The 23,069-nt window shown below is 38.3% G+C and overlaps 1 protein-coding gene across 5 annotated transcripts in view; it reads right to left on the reverse strand.

The window, feature by feature from the left end:
• The window catches only part of znf423 (zinc finger protein 423), a 379,132-nt gene that overhangs the window by 324,679 nt on the left and 31,384 nt on the right, over positions 1–23,069 (reverse strand). The gene's annotated exons all lie outside the window — the stretch shown is intronic.

Here is a 23,069-nt window from a genome sequence, read left to right on the forward strand (position 1 = left end):
ACACTGGTGCAAGATACTCATTTAGCATCTCCCCCATCTCCTGCGGCTCCACACAAAGTCGCCTTGCTGATCTTTGAGGGGTCCTATTCTCTCCCTAGTTATCCTTTTGTCCTTAATGTATTTGTAAAAACCCTTTGGATTCTCCTTAATTCTGTTTGCCAAAGCTATCTCAAGTCCCCTTTTTGCCCTCCTGATTCCGTCTTAATTACACTCCTACTGCCTTTATACTCTAAGGATTCACTTGATCTATCCTGTCTACACCTGACATATGCTTCCTTCCTTTTCTTAACCAAAACCTCAATTTCTCTCATCATCCAGCATTCCCTATATCTACCAGCCTTTCCTTTCACCCTAACAGGAATATGCTTTCTCTGGATTCTTGTTATCTCATATCTGAAGGCTTCCCATTTTCCAGTCGTCCCTTTACCTGCAAACATCTGCTCCCAATCAGCTTTTGAAAGTTCTTGCCTAATATCATCAAAATTGGCCTTCCTCCAATTTAGAACTTCAACTTTTAGACCTGGTCTATCATTTTCCATCACCATTTTAAATCTAATAGAATTATGGTCACTGGCCCCAAAGTGCTCCCCTCTTACACCTCAGTCACCTGCCCTGCCTTATTACCCAAGTTTTGCACCTTCTCTCGTAGGCACATCCACATACTGAATCAGAAAATTTTCTTGTACACACTTAACAAATTCCTCTCCATCTAAACCCTTAACCCTATGACAGTCCCAGTGTAGGTTTGGAAAGTTAAAATCCCCTACCATAACCACCCTATTATTCTTACAGATAACTGACATCTCTTTAGAAATTTGTTTCTCAATTTCCCTCTGACTATTAGGGAGTCTATAATACAGTCCCAATAAGGTGATCATCCCTTTCTTATTTCTCAGTTCCACCCAAATAACTTCCCTGGATATTTTTTCCAGGAATATCCTCCCTCAGTCCAGCTGTAAAGCTGTCCCCTATCAAAAACGCCATTCCCCTCCTCTCTTGCCTCCCCTTGTGTCCTTCCTGTAACATTTGTATCTGGAACATTAAGCTGCCAGTCCTGTCCATCCCTGACCCACACTTCTGTAATTGCTATGATATCCCTGTCCCATTTTTGTAACCATGCCATATAAATCAAATGATTATTAGGTCATTAGCTATGCACTTGACATTTGAGCTCTTGAAAATTTGTTTATTTTTCTTCCATTTCCTTCTTTCAATTTCTGCTGCCACAACTTATCTGCTTTGATCATTGCATTACTCATTTATTTAGTCAGCAACTACTCTTCTTCAACATTAATCTTGAAGTTTCTTTTGTATATTGCTAATGGAGATATGTTCCCTCTGAATGATCTCACCACAACCCTCTTACATGCAGAAGTTGAGAATAACAGAAATTTCTTTATGAATGAAGCTATTAGAATATTTTGCTATAGGGAATGGCTGTGGCAATTCACAAATTCTTCTAAGGAAAGTCTGGACAAATATTTAAAGAGATGGAGGAGGGACGTGAGTGTCAAGTGTTAGCCGTAGATTGCTCGAACTGAAGGTTGTCATAGCCTTACCAGATCATCGGGCTGCTCTCTCACTGGAGAAAAATGATTGGTGGTGGCTTAACCAAAGAGCCACCATGCCTCAGGCAAGGGGACAGGTTGAGGAGGAAAGTCCTTCATAGTTACCAATTCATCAAAGTAAGTCTGCGCTATTGGCATTACGCTGCATTGCAAACCAGATGTTCTGCCAACTGAGCTACTGACCCCATTCTAACTGAGCAAGCACAATAGCATTGATGGGAACCCTTTTATCTACGAACACTCAAAGATTTTATGCTACCATCCTACTATTTTCTTTTCTGCATTTATTTGCTGTAAAAATTGCTATAAATTTCCAAATTGTCCATCATCTAAAAATGTTCCACCCTAATCTACTGTGGTTGGTATGACTCAATCTGGCCATTAATACATCTATGGGACACTGTAATGGAATATTTTACTATTAATTTTTATCTGTTCCTCAAGATTCCCCCACCTTCCCCCAATGCTATGACAGATTTCACAAGACTTTCATTTTTTTTCTCCGTTTAGTGGCTGAAAATTCTAGACCTTGTCAGACACCAAACAAATGCTCTCCAATTAAACATAACAAATTTTCTTTCATTCAACACTATCAGTATCTTGCAATTTACCTAATAGCTACCACCCTTCGTGGCTCCATTTTCTACCATCAATAACATTCCTGACGTCCACATCTTCAGATCTCAACTGAAAAATCAAACTTCACTTCTATTGCTCCAATTGCTTCCCAACAACTGATTTGTTTTCAAAAAAAAATCCTTATTAGAAAAATTGAATTCTAAGACATCATTGTTGCTCTAATGCGGAGGAATACTTTTTGAACAATTTTTTTACCATTGTATGACAATGCTTAAGTCGGATAGACATTGTACATTGATCCTTTGTCACTATCTCCCATCCTTGTGTTTATTATAAGGATTTATTTGTTCACTGTTCCACTGAAGTTCTCCCCACTTCCTTGCAGTACAATATTGATACTCTTGTTCTTCTCTTCACACATGCCATTTCAGAATGACTCAATTCATTCCCATGACTCCAAAATGATGGGCTGCCTCACAGCACCCTCTCTTCACCCCAGTTTCCTTCCCTCCCCCTACAAATGCAATGGATTTTAAAAATTTAAAACCAAAGCTTGAAATTACCTAAGATCATTTCAGTTGCCTTGTCTGTATTCCAGTCTCAGCAAATTCTAAGCCTGTTCTTTCTTACCTTTGTGAATAAAAAGCTAGAATATGAACAATTCCAGTGGAGGGAGCTCTTTCACAAAGATGGGGGTTCTACAGACAAAAACAATTATGCAGCCTTTGAAACAATTACAGCCCCAAATATTTTTAAAATATTACACCTTCTACCTTAAGCTAAAAGAAACTATGGTGAGAGTCATGGCTGTGATAGCACTTCATCAACAATACCTATATTAAAAAAAACAGGAAAATTCGGAATGGAAGAAAAGGACCAATATTGATAAAATACAGCACTAAAGAGGGATTTTGGTATGAGAATCACACAGTGAAAGCACAATGGTTAAAATGAATGACTAAGAATGTAAGATCTTATAGTTTGGTACAGACCTCTCAATAATAATGGTACATAGAGAGTACAAGTGGATTTATCGATTTTGAGATAAGTTATCACACTATAAATATAGTTGCAAAGGAAATTTTCAGAGATCGACAATAGTTCAAACAGTAAAGACAATGCATTCTCAGACAATATTTGAGACACTTTTCTGGAACAGTAGATTTGAGAGCTGACAACAGGTCAAATTATAATCAGTGAGGAATGAGTTCTTTCAAGTTTGAACAGAAATGTGTGCATGGGTGGGGGAAGGAAAGGTTTGCCTGTAGATCTCCAGAAAATACTGATAAGCTTCAGCACTCCTGTGACTTGGGCAGAAATTACTTGGAAATCAAGAACTGAATTAGTGGGAACATTCTGAAAAATCCAAATTAGAGTTTCAGCGTTTCACATATGTAATTGTGCCTTGGATCAAGAAATAGAGATTGCGCAGCCAAATTTACAGGTGGCATCAAATTGGAAACATAGTAAGTTGTGTTGATGTGAGCAAAATTTGAAGGGTGTTAAAAGATTAACTGAGTGAACAAAAGTATGATAAATTTCAACATGGAAAAAGATGGAGATAATTCTCTTTGGATCTCAATGACTGATTAAAATATTAACCTCACAATTTCACCTCTTCTCATCAAAGACAATGAGCTGTGGAGCAGCAAATATATTTGCATGTCCACACCCAAACACACACACACACACACACACACACAGGTTACAAATGTTAGTGCACAAATACAAAAGGTAATCAAAAAGAATGCCAGTGTTGTTTACATGGCTAATGTTTCAATTGTACAGAATTTTGCTCAAGTCATAATTAGAGTAGGTGCTCAGGTTTGGTATCAGAAGGTTATACTGTTCTCTTAATGGAGGATTACATTTGAGGCTACATTGCATAAACTTATATTTGTATCACTTTGAATTTTGGAAATTGAGGGGTAAACTAATTGAGATGTTGAAAATGAAAAGGATTCCATTGTACAGGTACAGAGAAAAATATTTATTCTGATGGGCAATTCCAAAATAAAAATTAAGAAGTGGTGGAAATCTGCCACTCTACTCCAAAAGACTGCAGACAGGACCATTTAAAAATTGTAAAGACTTAAAACATTGACTTCTGATTGGTAAGAGTATCAGGAACAAAAACAAGTATTTGTGCAGACTACTACTTCCATGGTTAATTTTCACTCTCCCTGGATAACACAAGTGTTGCAAGCAGCCTGATGGTCATTTCAGTTGTGGATCAGCAGGGGACCCTACGCAGCAATGAATTTGTCAGTGTTCCATCTATTAAAGATAAACCTATTGTAACAAAGTGCAACATAAAACTTAAACATAGGAAAAATGTAATGGTCTTGACAAAAGTAGAATACATACAAAGCCATAGTTAATGATTCATTTCACTCCAAGTGAACTGTACAAATTCATGCATCATTTTCTACTTGCATAGGAAAAGGTTATTAACAGCCCACATGGAAATAATTTTAACATTTCTACAGAGTTTAGCAAAGCACCTTTCTCATCGCACAAGTTCTGAAAGGCTGATGGTCCACAAACCCATGTGCAGAAACTACAAAATGCCATACTGCATTGACTAATTTTCCTGACAGCTTCAATAGGTTTTCAATACAGTTCAATTACTGTGATAGCTACCTCATGCAACTGCGTAATTCTATTAATAAAATCACAACTAATGGATAAGAAAAAGTACTTGGAATGATGTTTTAACAAGTAACATTGCAAATTTTTGAAACAGTAATATCAATTCTAAACAGTACTATGACCAATATCAGATTCTGCCCTAAAATCTTAAAGCATTATTAAACAATGGGCAGCTAAACATCCAGAGATAGACCATGGCTCATTCAGCACAACCAACTATCAATGTCCAAATATTCACAGGATTATTTTTGTTGGCCTGAAGTTTTCAATATTAAAGCTTACTGAAGAGAAGACTCTCCAGCATTAACTGAAGGAGTTTAAACATTCAGCAAAAACAACCCTTTGACTCATTTCATACATTGTCCAAAAAAATCTAGATCTTATTGCAAAGCGAAGCAATCGTACATCCAATGAAAAGTATGGTGCAGATAAATAAGCACAAATGAGAACAAAGCCATTCTTACAATGATGCTTTGTAAAGCCAGCCACAGGACAAAGAAATAATGAAATGCAAAGCAGTTTTGAATTTTTTCTCATGAAAAAGAACACAACGGGAACCAGCACAAACTTAGAAGAATCAATCTGATAAAAGAAGCTGACTTCGTATAATTGAATTTTGCAAACAGAATGATTCAAACACTGTCTGTACCTTCACTATATTATCAGGAAATGTAGATGCAACTTTTTTAAAAAACGGACAAGCATGGCAGTGTAACAGTTCAGATAATATCAAGCCAATTTCCAACATACAGAAGTTTGGAAATTTGGGTCTCAGACAAACCAAATTAACAAAATAAAACTTGAAACACAAAAGTACCCTGAAGGTCCACATCATGATCGATTTAATGCACACTTGAGCCAAGCATACTGCAGTGATAACTATATTGAACATCCAAAATGAGAAAATGACCTCTCTTTTTGCTGTATTAAATTTAAACAAAATTCAGGTGGTGTACACCTTTTAAATCAGACGAGGCTGAAAAATCTCTAAATAGCACGAGCTCAGAAAACAAACGAGATGCTGCTAATTGTTAAATGTTAGTCATTAAACAAAACTTAACTCTGACACCACCAGTTCACACACAAAAATGATGAGGATGTAACCAATCGAGATAATTCGGTATCCACACAGCAAACAGAAGGGTAAAGAACTTTGTAATAGTAAAAAATAAGAGTAAAATCTTATTTCTAATTGTAAGCCATAAATAATTTAAAAAGTTTAAAAATCAAAATGTCAAATCCTAAAACGTCCTGAAAAATTATAAGCTGGTGACCGAAAACAAAACAAGTTGACCTCAAAGCTTTCCTTCTTTATAGAATATTAAGCAAACTATTTTGAATTTTTTTTCTGTAAGCATTTTGGGCAAAGTGCATTTAGTGATCCAAATGCAATCCCCACAAAGCAGTATTTACAAGTTATCTCTTACGTAAGTTTCTTTCTGGTTGTTACTTCAATTGTACAAGATGTTCATGATTTCCATTGTTTTTATTTCCCAAGTTGCATATATTTGTTCAGTCTCTATCTGAAATGACTTCCGGGTCCAGTGAGCTGCTAATCTATACAATTTCCAATGCAGCCACATGCCCACAGCCATCAAGACAGCCAGTGCTACACGCTACTATGGTTGATGCACAAAACTGAAGGCCACCTTGTCAGATGGATGGGCAAAGACACCTGAACATGACAGCATTATAAAGTTATTTATAACACTCCCATTAATTAATCAGAATCTAGAACCAATGATCCAGGTCATTTTCATGCCCCTCAGTGCTCTGAAAAATGAGCACAGAAACAAACAGTCTAATAGTGGCAACTACCCCAACAAAGATGGCTAATATTTGTGAATTAGAGACCAAACCACATTTTCAACAAAAATATACCTGAGTTTTCCTTTAATCCAAAGAATTCACATATGCTTGTGTAAAATGCAATGATTTTAAAGATATCTCTGGATATTTACTTAATCTGGCTTCCTTACACTGCAAAGTACAGGACCTTGTCCAAGCCATTTCCCAAAGATTTATCAACACTCATCGCATACCCAAATGCATTTAAAGAAACATATATACACAAAGAAAGAAAAGATGTTGCAAATCATAATGATTCATTTAAAAGATGGTAACTATTCTTCAGTAGCCGACTCCCTTGGTGAGTGAGAGTTTTCACAGGCATATATGGCCAATACAAGATTTTCAAAGCAGCCTTCCTTTTGTAAAAATTACCCAGTGCTGGACTTGGGTATGTTTGAAGCAGAAACTGCTTCCTTAATTGGTGTCCATAAGATCTGAACTCGAGCTAATTTCAAAACATGCAACAGTACTTGAACAAAATCTGCAACCTAAGAAGCTTAATAACAGTACTGCTCATTTCATTGGTTTAGATGTGCTTCCCCATCTGATAAAAAGCATACATGTTTTCGTAGGCAAGGATAATAAGCCAATCAATGAAAGCATAGACATTTAACTCAAGGTCAAATTCCAACAGAGAAAGAGCACTTTCGAGTGGCTGAGGGGGGAACAAGTGATATATTGTGAAGTATTTCTTCATACTGACAACTTAAAGTTCCATCCAGGTATTTCCTGAGTTAGTTTTCTCAGGATAATAGAACAATTAATATTTATGAAAAAGTTAAGACTCTGACCTTTATTATCTAATGGCCTCTTAGAAAGTGCAAATGGGGACATATCTGTGAATAAGACAGGCAATGGAGAACTTTCCCGTGATGCTGCTGCCAATTGAGCCACTTGTTGACATGCAACATACATTTCCAAATAAAGAATGGCCACTGCAGTAATGTACTCAAGGGTTGCTAGCAACATAAAGTCAAGTCACAACATGAGCAACATTTAAGGAATCGAGGATGAAAACTGAAGAGACCGAGAAGTAGTGAGACTATCATCAGCTCATCCAAAGTTCTAAATGAACTAAGTCTCCAAGATTCCATGAACTGCTGAAACACGATCGCAACCCTCTGTCTTATGTTTTCATCCAAAATCCTAGGTCAGGTGTCAAATAGGTTGATTGAAACTTTGTGATCAAAGCAGGAAACTAAGATCAAGATGAAGAAAATTAAGAAAAATCAGCTTCACATGCTTGACCGAAAGACAAAACAAATACTGACTGAATATCCTGCAGTCAGATTCCCAAACTGTTCCCTCGGCCCATCTAATTCAACTGTCTTAGTTAATAGGTGTTGATCCATCTTAAAAACAAAGAACGGGGGGATCTAAGATGGCGGCGATCTGAGAAGATCACACTGCAGAGCTTCACATCACAGCAGGAGCAGGACGGTCCTTTAACCCACCCAATCCAGGTCATCAGGATTTCTTGGGGTGTTGGAAAGATTGTGGAGCCCCAAGAAACATTTAAAAATTGATTTATCTGTATTTTCAGCTGTCCAGAAATGCCTAAAAAGGGAGGAGCATCTGAGGCCGGGCCTGCAGCTTAGCCTGCAGCAGCCTCAGAGCAGATTACTCTCCAGGACCTGGTGAATCAGCTCTCGAAATCTCGCGAGATGTTGGGGAAACAGATTGAAGATAAGCTGGCTCCAGTCTCTCACATGCTGCATAAGCATGAGCAGCAGCTGGGAGACCTGGAGAAGAGGACGGATGAGGTGGAGCACAAGGTCACAGTGGTGGAAGCTGAGGCCAGCTCATTCAAGGAAGAGATCCAAGCCCTGAAGACACAGGTTCATAATTTGCGTGACCAAGTGGATGATCTTGAAAACAGGGGCAGGAGAAAAAACATTCGGATCATCGGTCTGCCCAAGGGTATGGAAGGTGAGCGGCCTGCGGAATTTGTTGAAGATTGGTTTCCGAAATTCGTTGATTTGGAGACTGGCATGAGAGGATTGAAGATAGAGAGGGCTCACCGGTTCACAGCATGGAGGTCGGGTCTGGGTCAACGCCCTCGTCCTTTCCTGGTGCGGTTCCATCATTAGCGGGATAAGGAGTCATGAAGGCTTCCAGACGCCAGGGGAAGGATCCAAAGGCCCTAATTTACGAGGGGTCTAAGATCATGTTTTTTCAGGACTTTTTAGTGGCGGTGATCCAGAAACGAAAATCGTATGATGGTGTCAAGAGAAGATTGAAGGAGCTTGGGATTCAGTACTCCCTGAGATATCCGGCAGTGCTTCGGATCACCATAGATGGATCCATGCATCTCTTTGACACATCGGAGAAGGCAAGAGACTTTGTGGACAAACTAACCTAAGTTAAACAATTGTAGTATGTATAAATATCGTTGCTTGGGTATGCTTTTATCATTCTGTAAAAGAAATGGAGGAAATCCGGTTGGAGCTTTGTTTTTCCCCTTTTTTTTAACCTCTATTGATAATAATTTGGTTCAAACTATGTCTGGCGGTGGTTAAGATGTACATTTTAAATTTCTAAGTTAGGACATACCAAAGGATGGGTGGGGTATATATTCCCCCCTTTTTTAATACAAGAATTTTTTTTTATTCATATTGATATTCTATGGGGTGTTTATTCTTTTTAGCTTGTGCTTGCGATGCGGCTCTAGCTGGGAGAAGTGAAGGTGGTTGAGATGGTTAGATGCCTATTTATTGGCAGTTCGGGACGGGTAGTTGCCCCCTCCGGGCAGGGGGTGAGTTCCCCTAATCAGCGCTATTAGCGCTTTATATGTTGGTTTGTTTTCTGGTTTTTGTTGTTTTTTATTTTTAATAATTTTGTATGTTTGTTAAATGTAATGGTTTTAGTTTATGTAGTTTTTATATTTGGTGGATCATGCTACACGAAGGCTCAGCAATTTGTGATTCAGGTTCCTCCTCTCTGGAATTTAAATGTAATTGCAGAAGATTATGGCTTATGATTTGATTAAATGGTGTACCTGGAATATCAAGGGAAGTCACTCACCAATTAAGAGGAAAAAGGTACTCGAGTCTTAGAAAGGAGAAGGTGGATATTGCTTTGTTACAGGAGACACATTTGGATGACAAGGAGCATCTGAAATTACAGCAGAATGGCTTTGACCGAGTTTATTTTTCATCATTTAATACCAGAAGTCGGGGAGTGCTATATTGGTTAGGAAAAATCTCTCATTTAAATTGTTGGAATGTGTTAAAGACACATATGGGAGGTTTGTAATTCTTAAAGCCTTGATAAATGGGGAAAGAATATGGCATTTTAAATGTTTATTGTCCCCCAGCTCATCCTCTTAAATTCTTGGTAGATGCTTTTTATAAAATGGTAAGTCTCAAGTCTCGGCACATCATTATAGGGAGAGATTTTAACTGCCTCATGGACGCCACAGTAGACAGGTTGCCCAAAGGTCCCGCGATACCCTCTGCACAAACTAAACAGTTATTGGGTTTGTGTGGGGAATTAGGATTGGTGGACGTCTGGAGGTGTCTCCACCCTACAGGTAGGGATTTCACATTTTTCTCCAATCCGCACAGATGTCACACGAGGATTGATTTTTTTCTGACCCCTGCAGTAACCCTGGATCTGGTAGCATCCTGTACGATTGGTAATATTGCCATCTCTGATCATGCTCCAGTGTACCTCATGGTTAAAATTAAGGATGTTACAGTGGATTCAAGGTACTGGCGAATGAACCCCTTGATCCTCATGAACAGCAAGTTTGTGGAGTATTTCTCTAGGGAATTTCGGGCATTCCCAGACATCAACATAAGCTCGATTGATAGCTCATCTGTTCTCTGGGAAACTGCCAAAGCTTATGCCAGAGGGTTAGTTATTTCATATTCCACAAGTAGGAAGTGGCAGAAGGGTGAGCAGCAACGTCTCCTTGAAGCACGGTTGAAAGCAGCCGAGAAGGCCTATTTTGACAGACCCTCGTTGGTCAAACTACAGAGGATTACGGCACTGCAGTCTGCACTAAATTCCGTGCTCACGCAGACGACAAAGGAGTTGGCTTTTGCAAAGCAAAGGTTATACGAGCATGGTGTCAAGTCAGGCAAATACTTAGCCTACCTTACCAGAAAGAGAAGTGCCCCACAAACCATTACAGCGATTAGGGAAGGGTCTGGGAACCTAACATGTGATTCTATAAAGATTAATGTGGCGTTTCAGAGATTCTATTCTAAGTTATATCAGTCTGAGAATTGTGAGGAGGGGAAGGCCAAAATGGAATCCTTTTTTAGAGATCTGAAGCTCCCGGGTGTGACGCCCATTATCAGAGCAAGAAGTGCAGGAAGCTGTGAGACAGCTTCAGAGTGGAAAGGCGCCCAGTCCTGATGGACTTCCCAGTGAATTCTATAAGGAATTTAGAAGTATACTGTCAGGCCCGATGCTGAATATGTTTAATGATTCATACAGTCATGTTTGTCTCCCACCATCTCGGAGAGAGGCCAATATTTCACTTATCCTTAAAAAAGGGAAGGATCCATTAGACTGTGCTTCATACAGGCCCATCTCACTCTTAAATGTGGACTTTAAGATCCTTTCTAAGGCTCTTGCGTTAAGGCTGGAGACTGTGTTACCTTCTATTATTAAAGAGGATCAGACGGGCTTCATAAAGGGTTGCAGATCCTCCAATAACGTTAGGAGGCTGCTTAGCGTAATTCAAGCATGCCAACAGCAGTCAATACAGGGATTGGTGATTTCTTTAGATGCAGAGAAGGCATTTGACCGAGTTGAGTGGCCGTACTTTTTCTATACTCTAGACTGGTTTGGTCTGGGCGAAGTTTTCGTAAGATGGGTAAAAATTCTCTACAGTGTACCTCTTGCTGCGGTCATTACCAACGGGGTATGAGCAAGCAATTTTAATATTTCTAGAGGCAGCCGGTAGGGCTGTCCCCTTTCACCATTACTTTTTACGTTGGTGATTGAACCGTTGGCAGAGGCCATTCGTGGGGATCTCAATATATCAGCTCCAGAAGTGGGGTCAAAGTTACATAAGATCTCGCTGTATGCAGATGATGTTCTAATTTTCTTGACATATCCAGCAGTTTCAGTGCCTTGCCTGATACAATGCATTCACGTGTTTGGCGCTTTTTCAGGGTATAGGATTAATTTTGCTAAAATCAGAGGCTATGCCTATGGATATTCTTACGAAAGAGTTGGCTCTTGAGAGTGACTATAGATTCCCATTTAGGTGGTCACAGGGGGGTTTTGTGTATTTGGGCATATTCATTACTCCTGTTCTGGATTGGCTGTTCAAAGCCAATTTTACTCAATTATTTGAAAAAATTAAACAAGGTCTCCAAAGATGGGAGGCACTTCCAGTCTCATGGTTGGATCAGATAGCACTTATTAAGATGAATATTCTCCCTCGTTTGCTATACCCTATACGGATGCTCCCCCTGATTTTCAATAAACAAACACTCAGGAGATTGAACAGTTGGTTCAGCTCCTTTATCTGGCACTGTAAACGGCCCCTCATTAAATTAGCCAAACTGCAGTTGCCTCACAGACTGGGGGGGGGGGGGGGGGGGGGGGGGGGGGGAGGGGAGGAGTAGACCTTCCAGACATTAAAAATTACCAATTAAGCTCGCTTTTGACCTAAGTAAGTGATTGGGTTTGTGGGGACCCTCTTTCAATATGGCTAGATATCGAAATCTTCCTGGCAAGGTGCCCCCTTACCAGTTTGCTGTTTTTGGACAAGGTAAGGACAGTTAGGGAATATTGCCATAACCCAATAGTCATCAATATTGTTAAAGCATGGAGGGCAATTCGGCAGAGGGAAGGTAATATTGGCAAAACATCTTTGTTTACACCTTTAGTAGGTATGCCGAATTTTCAACCAGGTATGATAGATTCAGGATTTAAATGTTAGGCAACTAGGGGTATATCTTGCATGGGTGATTTATTTGAGGGAGATGTAATGATGTCCTTCGATCAGTTAGTACGGAAGTACGAGTTCCCTAATAGAGACCTCTTTCGTATTTTTCAATTTAGGGATTTTATTCAAAAAAGGACCACACTTTTGACTGATCCCTACAAATCTGACATAGAAAGAGGGGTACTAAGGGCTAAGAGTACACTCTCTGTCAGTGCTCTATATCACCAATTGGGGGGTGCCACCTCAGATGAGTCTGATCGACTCTGCAAAATGTGGGAGAGAGAGCTGGGTGTTGAAGTTTCTTCAGATGCATGGGAGGATATTTGGGAGAATGCAAGGAAGATATCAATTTGCAATAGGACCCATGCTTTACAGTTGAAGATTCTCCACAGGGTCCACTTTGCCCCAGACCGTTTGTCAAAATTTAAACCATTAAATCTTGTGACAGGCTTCAAACATATTGGAGCGCTGTGGTGGGTGCAATGGAGAGGATTTTAGGTGTAGGGGTGGAGAAGGACCCTATTTCGCTCCTTTTGGGCCTATCCATTGTATTTCCTGCAGACTCGCATAAGGCAAAACTTTTCAATATTCTTACATTCTGTGCAAGGAAGAATATCTTGATGGTTGGATATCAGAAAACCCTCCAGGCCTGTCGGGTTGGCAGAAGATTGTTAATGGAGCATATTCCTCTGGATTTTCTCACAAATATGGTACACCACAAAACTGAGAATTTTTACAAGACATGGCAACCCTTTTTGAAATACCTGGACACAGATTTATCTGCCACATTAACAAGGGCTTTTATATAGCCGTAACGATTGTGTTTCATGAGTCCAATATCCAGGGAGGAGAAAGTGTGAATGTATGAGTGTTTTGTTTGGCTGGGCTGAGTTATTACTATTTATTTGTTTGTTGTTAGGTTTTTTTTAGTTAGTTAAATAGCTAGTTTAGGTTTTTTTTAATTTTATACTTCTCTATAAATGTTTCTACATTCGTATAGGAGGGTTGGTTGGGGAACGTTTTTTATTATTTGGGTTTAGTTTTGTACTATTTTTGTACTGATTTGAATTGCATTGTTTTGTATTTGTTATAATATTTAAAAATCTATTTTTTCTTAATAAAAATATATTATATAAAAAAAACAAAGAACAAGAACAAAATCAAAAACATCCTGGCAGCTAAGAGATTAAATTCAAACTATTGAAACTGCAGATGTGCAACCTTACAACTGCACCACAGTAAATCACAAGTTGGTGCAGTTTCTAAAATGCCATCACAGCAACCGGTTATCAAGTTAACTTTGAAACCAAATTTTCTGTGCACCTCTCAATCCAACTGGAAGTCAATGCCATAACTCTCTCCAACATTCAATGTATATTACAATCCAGCTTGGAGAAATTGGTTTATGTTCTGTAGTGAGTTGCTGAAATGAGTATGTAACTTCCTGAGAGAATGCAAGCATTTGACCATGAAAATGGATGTTTCAAAACACTAACAAGATGGATCGTGTCACTCTTAATTCACAACACTATGGCTCTATAAAGCTGATTTTCTGGGTGCATTCACCCTATACAAAGTCTCAGCTCATTAGAAATTGCAGATGCACTCAATGCAATTTCCCCAATAATGTGCTTATCATGAATATGATTTCATGACAAAATCAAAGATTTGAAAAATCAGTTCTTGCACTTAGGATGACAAGTGCACTCAAAAGCATTTGAAATGAACTTAAAAAAAACATATCTACATCAGGCTAAGGAGCTTGAAAGAAACAAATGAATCTTGTGTCCAGCATCAATTTTTATGAAACATGGACTGACCCCTAAATGGAATTTTTGAAATATAAATGCATTTTCTTCCATATGGGCCTACATTTTTCAGCACAGAAAGAGGTCTCCATTTCAACTTGCACAGCTGATGCACTGGAGAAATTTATATCCATAGGACTTGCATTGGAAGCTTAAAATTTCAAATGATCAAAAGATGACTCTGCAATTCCAATATCAATGGCATCATATGACCAGAACAATGCAGTTAAATTAAACAATTCACCCTGTATGTATCCTCTCTTTTTACACAGAATTCCAACAAATTTTCCGTTGTAGATACAAAGCCTGCTCAGGAGCATGACTAAATGTCAAAACACTCCAGCATCTTCAGCTATACTATCTGGAATGTCTCTGCCTAACCCAACCCATCACTGTTCAGCCTCTCAATCCCCTGTGCAAGTACCCAAATGAGCTCAGTAGTCCCTCTCCCAATACAGCATAATGAAACACTAATTAGCATGGCCCATGGCATGAGGGACTGCGACACCCCCTGAAAGAGATACAAGGTGGAGTCAACACTGTCCAGGTACAGGTTAGCATTGCCTGGGAAAATGAGAAAACTGCAGCTTCAAAGGTTTACAACTGCTCTTCAAACTATTTTCAGCAATTTAAGACAACAGTCAACATCACCTTCATGGAAAACTGAGGATGGGCAATAAATATTGGCATGGCCATGCGTGAAATTAAAACAACTTCAAAGTCTATGAACTGAAAAAATAGAACTGACCATAAAAGGAGCACCTCCAGTTCATGATGTAAAGGGGGTTGTAGCAGTTATGAACTAGAACAAGCCCCCTGGAAAAATTAAGGAGATAGCTTGGACCCTAATGTTTTCTTATTTAAAAGCAACGGCTGTATTTCAGATATAATTCAATTGGTTACATTACTTGACTTAAAGCAAAACGCACTTTATTCTTACTCAACAGTTAAAATACAAACAAAAGAAAGAAGAATTGGTCTAACTTTAACTCTATTGGAAAATTTAGATTATTTAACTACTAAACAGCAACAGTTCCAATATAGTAACATTCCTAAAACACACCCTTGACAAAGACAAAGTTAGTAAAATAGATAGTCTCACATGCAAATGTGTCTCCAGTCCAGGAGGGAAGAACATCAAAAGAAAATTCTGGCAGAGAGAGAAAAAACTCAAGCATCTTTCTGTAGCATGGAGAGATGTATGATAATTTAAAAATTCCAACAACTTTTGAAAGCTCAACTAAAACCCTGCTTCTGTGGGGGCCTGACTCCATCTATTCAATCTGCTTTTTTGTGACTTTTTTAAAAAAAAATCCTCAGGCCTCACAAGCTGTCTACTTTATTTGCTTGGAATAGACCGCTTGTCACCTCTGTCCCAACCTCTCTACATAAAAAAGGTCAAAGTATACCGCTTCAAACCATAGTAACATCACACTGCACTGAAAGTTTGTTCAGCGATTTGCCTCTTTGCAACATTCACCATTGCATTTCTGCTGGAGCTAGCATCAGAAGGCACAAAGACTCCACTGTAAAATGTTAAGTGAGCATTTTAGATCATAGTCAGTATCAGAACCTTTGCTGAGAATCAACAGAAGGTTTTGGGCACGTTATAAACAAATCACAAGAAACAAGCAAGTGCTGGAGAAACTCAGCAGTCTGGTAACATTTGTGAACAGAAAACCCGAGTTAAGATTTTGCATGCTGTCTTCTTCAGAACAGAAGGGTCACAGGAGTAGAAACATAACCTCTGTCCCCTACCCCCACAGATGTTGCCAGACTTGCTGAATTTCTATCACAATTTCTGTTTTTATTTTGTTTCAGATAACCAGCATGCACTGTTCCTTGTCTTGTATAAGAAACACCTCAATAGGGTTGTCAGAGAAATGTAGTTATGGCCAGTCCCACTAGAACAGTGCTTGAGAAATGGTCTACATCAACACCAACCCACCTTCCCCGAATGATGATAGGCCAACCTGTGAGAAAATCTCAAGATAACCGGCTTCTTGAACACTGGCTTGAACGAGTTTACATGTCACTTTCAACAAAGTGAATGTTGAAGTTTGTGTTAGGTTAGAACAATATAAGCAGCGAAGGATAGAGGGAGCAAAGTAAGAATAAAATTGGATAGAAGTAATGGACTGAAGAGAAGTCAGAATCCCAGCATTCATCCATTTGAATTTAGGTTCCCCAGTATAAAGAAGATTACACCATGAGCAACAAATACAGCTTACTCAATAAAAATTAATTGCAGATTCATTGAAGTAATGCTTGAGTTTCCAGCAATGATGGGACAGGAAGTGAACATGTCTAACACTGTTAGGTGTTTCCATTGTAAAATGCCAGAAGAACAGTTGGAAGTCAAAATGATGGCAGAACTCGTATTTCCAACATTTTCTGATTGTTTCAAATTTTAGCATTAGAAGGTTTAAATTTTGAAGAACCAAAGCCCCATTTCTTTAGCACTGGACATTTGCATTCAAGTTTCTTTTCAATACTGATGCATCTGATACACCATTTAACATTCTGAATGAAACAAAGTCAACTGTGTGCACAAAACACCACATTGACATACAAAATCAGAGAATAAGTAGAAAGCGAAAAATGAAATCAAATTAGAGGTCAACACAAATCAAGTCCATAAGAAGGAGATCAAAAAAAGAACAAAACAAAATATTACAAAATTGACAAACTAAATCTTGCTCCACTCAATACTGGCTTAATACAGACTAAATGTCTTGCATACAAAAACAAATTAACATTGTAATTAATGTACAGAGGTTGGTGGGTTTATTTTGGAATTACTAAAGTTTCAACAATTGAAAACTGCCCAAATATAAGCTGCACAAGGCAAGCTGTTTGCAATGTCAGTCATAAATTTTGAGACATGTCGTGAAGAGATAATAGCACCAGTTGCGTTAAATAGGCCACACTTTGATGAGTTTAATCAAAAAGTTCAGGTTCACTCTTCCTTCCGCTGTTTCATCAGCTCCAACATTACACCATTACAAATTACCTCCTCTCTTCAGCATTTCAAAGGAACCATCACAATTTCGGCACCCTGGTCCATTAATCACATTCAACACCTCTCATCTTCCCTGCAACTCAGGGGTTGCAGCCCTTGCCTTTTTCTCTTCCCAACAAAGCTCCAAACATTCCATTCAAGTGAAATAGCAGTTTACTTATACTTCTTTCAATTTAGTAGACTGTATTCACCTCATGTGGTTTCCCTGACAGCAAATAAACTATTTGCTGAATAGGAGGCAGCTTTACAGAACAACTGCATTAAAACTCCAAACCTTTAAACATCCAGCTTCCAAACTGACCTTTCCACCTTTAGCCTTTTATCCTGAACTTTCAATGAAGCTCACCACAAACTAGAGGAACAACACCTCATGTGTCTTGACTGATTTTGTTTTCCTTCAGTTTCTGTCTTATTTTCTTTTCTTTGCATTCAGATGGCACCTATCCTGCCATTCACATGTCCACCACATCTGTTTATTTACTTGTTCCATTTGCACTCTAATCAGCTTGCACCCGAACATCTTGTGAAACCTCATCTCTTCTGTTCCCCATCCAATCAGAGACATACTCACTTTGGTTCTGTTTCCTCCCTCTCCCTTTTAACTTCACTAAAACATTCTTAACTTTACTCAATTTTAATGAGCTGAAAATGTGTTGCTGGAAAAGCGCAGCAGGTCAGGCAGCATCCAAGGAACAGGAGAATCGACGTTTCGGGCATAAGCCGATTCTCCTGTTCCTTAGATGCTGCCTGACCTGCTGCGCTTTTCCAGCAACACATTTTCAGCTCTGATCTCCAGCATCTGCAGCCCTCACTTTCTCCTCAATTTTAATGAGGAACATTAACTATTTTTCTCTTCACAGATTCTCTAAGACATGCTGATTATTTTCAGTATATTCTGCATTAATTCCAAGTTCCTCAAAAACAGTATTTTGTTCAGTCATTAGGGACTGGAGTACCAGCTGATATGTTTAGTTCAACCTTCCCTGATGGGGTATTAACTCTCAACCTTCTAACTCAAGAGTACTTCCAACTAAGCTGCCACAACAAATACAGGCTGGGCTTCTATATATTTTAAACTTTCAACTTAAAAAGTGGATTCATTTCTATACATTCAACATTGCATGGCCAGGTTCAACTAATCACTTGTAGTATAAAAAAATACTCAAAATCATGGATCACTTTGTGCCCTCTGAATGATGCAACGTCCCCATCTAGTCCAATGTAAATCTACAAAAATAGCTTTGAAGGATTATAGTACTGCATTTTTGGGTGTCAAGCACTGAACATAATTATAATCTTAAAAAGTAGTTAAAGATCAAAGACTCTTTCAATTTTGTCAAACAAAACATGTCTGCAAATAACAAAAATATAGTTTTAGTTTGGCTGTGCAAGTAGTTTTAAGTTTTATCAAGAGTTTATTTGGAATCAATTCTAAAGACAAGAAAAAATTATATTGATAAGGTATATTTCATACGAAGAGTAAGTGTACTTTATACCAATTATGATATGTTGAATATTTGTAACAAATTTTATGCTTCGTGACCATAAATAATATTAGTGACTGAAACTTGGGGTCAGTTTTCTAAAATAACATGGAGCAGAAAGACCAAGATTTAATAATTGGGTATACTATTAGTAGGCAGTGAAAACAAAAGGAACACAATTTAAAAAAGGTAGCAACAGCACAATATTAGTGAATCAGATGAAAAGAAAAAAAATGCACAAAACAAAGGGCTTCTAAAAAGGATTAAATAAACCTGAAAAAGGAACATTCACAAAAACAAATCAAATAAACAGTTAGTTAAAGAAGATTACACAAATATAACTTTTAAAAATTTAAATATTGTTTGTATATGAATGAATAATTTAAAACCACTTAGTAAAAAATGTGTTCCCATGTTTCAGTTTCTAATCTTCAGAACAAACTATATTGTAAAAATTTTGGTTTCATCATTTACACAAAATAACTAACCTACTCACGTAAAGCTTTATTACTTTTGAATATTGAACCTAAAAATATATAAACACAATGTTTCAGTTTTTCCCACCCGCCCCCGACTCCACATGAAATACTTTTCATCCATCTAATTTATCAATTAGCCTCCCCAGATCCTAAATTAATATTCCGTGACTGAATGAAACTACCTCTAATTTATGAAGAAATATTTGTAAGCCCACCATGGTTATAATCTATATTTACTGACAGCTCAAACAAAAAAAAGCTTGAAACCATATTTCTTTCTAAATATTCTTCCTACCTACTACTAAACTTCAAAGGTTTCCTGTTATCAGCTTGGTGTAGCAAATCAGACAGCAAATTGGAGGAACAACACCTCATCTTCTGCCTGGGCAGCCTACAGTCCAATTTTCCAATTTCAAATAATCTCCCTTCCCATCCCTCAATTCCCTTCCATTCCTCTGATCAACCCTTCCTTCCAGGTACCAACTGGATTCATTCTGCCCATCGACCAAGCAGGTCGTATCCTCTACTTGTGTTCACCTATCACCTCTACCCCACCCCAACCCACCCCGTTATCTGTAGCTCCTGTTACACCCACCCTCAGTTCTGAAGAACTTTTATACCCGAAACATTGACTTCTCCGCCTCCTGATGCTGCCTGGCTTGCCGAGCTCTTCCAGCCTCCTGCTTGTCTACCTTGATATATCTCTGTGGCTACCATCATTAGCAAGAAGTCATTTCAATGAAGATTTATCAAAAATAAAATCAGTCCTGATGAAAGGTCATCAAATTGAAATATTAACTCTTTCCTCAACAGATGTTGTGTGTCAAGGATATTTCCAGACTTTTGGTTAATTTTATTTCAGATTTCCACCATCTGCAACTTTCTACTTTTCAAAATGATTTGCCAATTCATGGGAAGACATGCTCCTTCCACCAACTCATGTCGCATCCACTAATAAAGCAATTTAAAAGAATATATTTTCCAGACTACTCATTTCCAAAAATAAACATTGTTTTATTTTTAATTCAAAAATACTTAGCAATAAAAAAACTCTTAAAAAGAAAGTGTCAAAGCAACAGAATGTCAATCACCAAAACTTAATTCCAATCTCAATATAAAACAAAGAACTGCTGATGCTGGAGATCTGAAACAAAAACTGAAATTGTTGTCGAAAATCAGCAGGCCTTGTCACATCTGCAGGAAGAAAGTTGAGTTAGCGTTTTGAGTCTGGTGACTCTCCACCGGTTCTGAATTGTCTGCCCTGAATTTGCACTGAAGTCATTTATAGAACTTTCTTTATACTATTCCAATTGAGATGACCTTATTTAACGTAGATTAAAGACACACTGCCTGATCAAAGAACCAACATTGAGAAGTGGATTTGGGGTGGCATTCCCTGGCACTCTGCTGCCATCACTCAACTTGACCTGAGATCCAGCAACAATAGTAAGCCTTTTGTCTTATGTTGGCAACAGCCACTTCTACTCCTACTCCTGTGGCACTGCTGCTCAGCAAATCTGCTTGCTTCTGGCTGGCAGCTCTTCATGGATAGACTGCTACCTTGATCCTGAGAAAACTACCTGCTGTCCAATTAAGAGACATTTAACGTGATAGGCTATCCCTGATCTGAAGATCTTGCCAGGTCTCTAGTTGGCTAGAGGGACCCTGTTGCCTTCCTTAAATAATACCCCATGACAACATCTTAGGAGATTTGAAAATTCATTGAAGGAAAAGGGGATAACATTGTATAGGATAGCAAGCCCTGCCTATGCAGAGGATAAGTACCAATGTGGATTGATTGAACTGAACAACTTGTTTCTAATAAATCATTTCTTTGGTAAAGAGTTGATCAAGGACCAGAGTTATCCATCCAGCATTGACATTTGAAACAAAAACAGAAATTACTGGAGAAACTTAACAAGTCGAGGCATTATCTGTTCGATGAAAGCAGAGTTACTGTTTTGAGTCAAGTGACTCTTCACCAGATAGCAGATACTTTTCTCAGGATCAAGGTGGCAGTCTATCCATGAAGAGCTGCCAGCCAGAAGCAAGCAGCTCCACTGAGCAGCAATGCCACAGGAGTAGAAGTGGCTGTAGCCAACATAAGACAAAAGGCTTACTATTGTTGCTGGATCTCAGGTCAAGTTGAGTGATGGCAGCAGGGTGCCAGGGAATACCACCCCAAATCCACTTCTCAATGTTGATTCTTTGATCAGGCACTGAGTCTTTCATCTACGTTAAATAAGGTCATTTCAATTGAAATAGTATAAAGAATGTTCTATAACTGGCATCAGTGCAAATTCAGGGTGGATAATGAAATTAATCACCCAGAATTTGCAAGTTGGAAAGTGCTCAAGTACACAACTAAGGAAAGGTCTCAGACAGACACCTCAGATGGAAATTACATGTAAAACGTATTTGTAGTCAAACAACACAAAAACTCTAACTGTCTGGACAAAGCTATCGTACTGCGATACTGGAGGGCTACTGACACCAATGGAAATATTGCCCAAGTGGATATGAAAGGATGATAAATAAACCAAGGTCTCATTGTGTTGCTACATAAAACCTAGTTAACAGGAATCTTGCTAAACTTTCTAACAAATTAGCTCTTTTGACAGGATCATCATGAATTAAATGGACAAGTAAATTAAAAAAACGATTACAGTTATCCCCAGAAGTGAAAATGTAGATGTTAAAAAAATGAAAATGTTGTTTATATTGTTGCAGAATTATAGTGTAAAACGGAGAGCGTTTACTCAAATGATTAGGTGTCTCATTAAAAAATATCAATGCAGGTTATATTCACATTACTACAAGTAATTTTAAAACAGAAGTCCTAGAATGGCATTTTGGAAATTTTAAAAATGAAAGCAAACCATTTACCATTCATTCTGGAGTAGGCAATGGTTCTTAATATTCCAAAATAATGAAAAAAATGATGGTTCTTAATATTCCAAAATAATGAAAAAAATGCTTTACAATAATGACAATGGAAGATTTATGGATAATTAAAGCCCAACACAAAATCCACACTGCACTGAAAGAAGACTTCCAAAAGTCAGCTAGGAATTATATTTAGCACAATAACAAACTTTACAGTTAAAAACAAAACAGATGAGAGAGCCAGCCATGGTGCATATTTTTGGGTCAATTTAACACAGTGTTGCATCTATCAGATTTGAACTGAGTCCACGGCACATATTTAAGAACACAATATTACAGGTAAACTTATCAATGGAGAGCATCGTGAAGAGTGTAAAAATTGAGAATTGAGTGAGTGTGGGAATCTTATGCAAAGAAAGGAGATGCTGTTTGTTTGCCTCCAGTGCTGGTAGTACTTGCAAGCTTGAGGCAGCTGCAACAAACTAAAATTGAGATACACAAACTGTTGTTTTGTATCTTGACTACAGTATGTGGGAGTCTGTGGATACATATTTTCTGATCAACTTGCTCAAAGAGATTTCATTATGCATCTCTGGAGCAAGTGGAAGTTGAATCTGAGTTTCCTAGTTTCCAATCTCTCCAGTTCAGAGTCATGGAGCTGCAACGCAAGCTCGAGTTTATTCTGGAATACAAAGGAGCAGAGTACTTGAACAGTTTACTCAAGACCTTGGTAACACCTTAGAGCAAATCAGGGCCAGAGCAACTTTTCTGCATCGAGGACACAGAACCTAACTGAGACAGAGAAAATGGATTCTCAAAAGCTGATCGC

This window comes from Chiloscyllium plagiosum, unplaced genomic scaffold, assembly GCF_037043375.1.
Source record: "Chiloscyllium plagiosum isolate Xiang-an unplaced genomic scaffold, Cpla_swu_hap1 HiC_scaffold_17, whole genome shotgun sequence".
NCBI lineage: Eukaryota > Metazoa > Chordata > Chondrichthyes > Orectolobiformes > Hemiscylliidae > Chiloscyllium > Chiloscyllium plagiosum.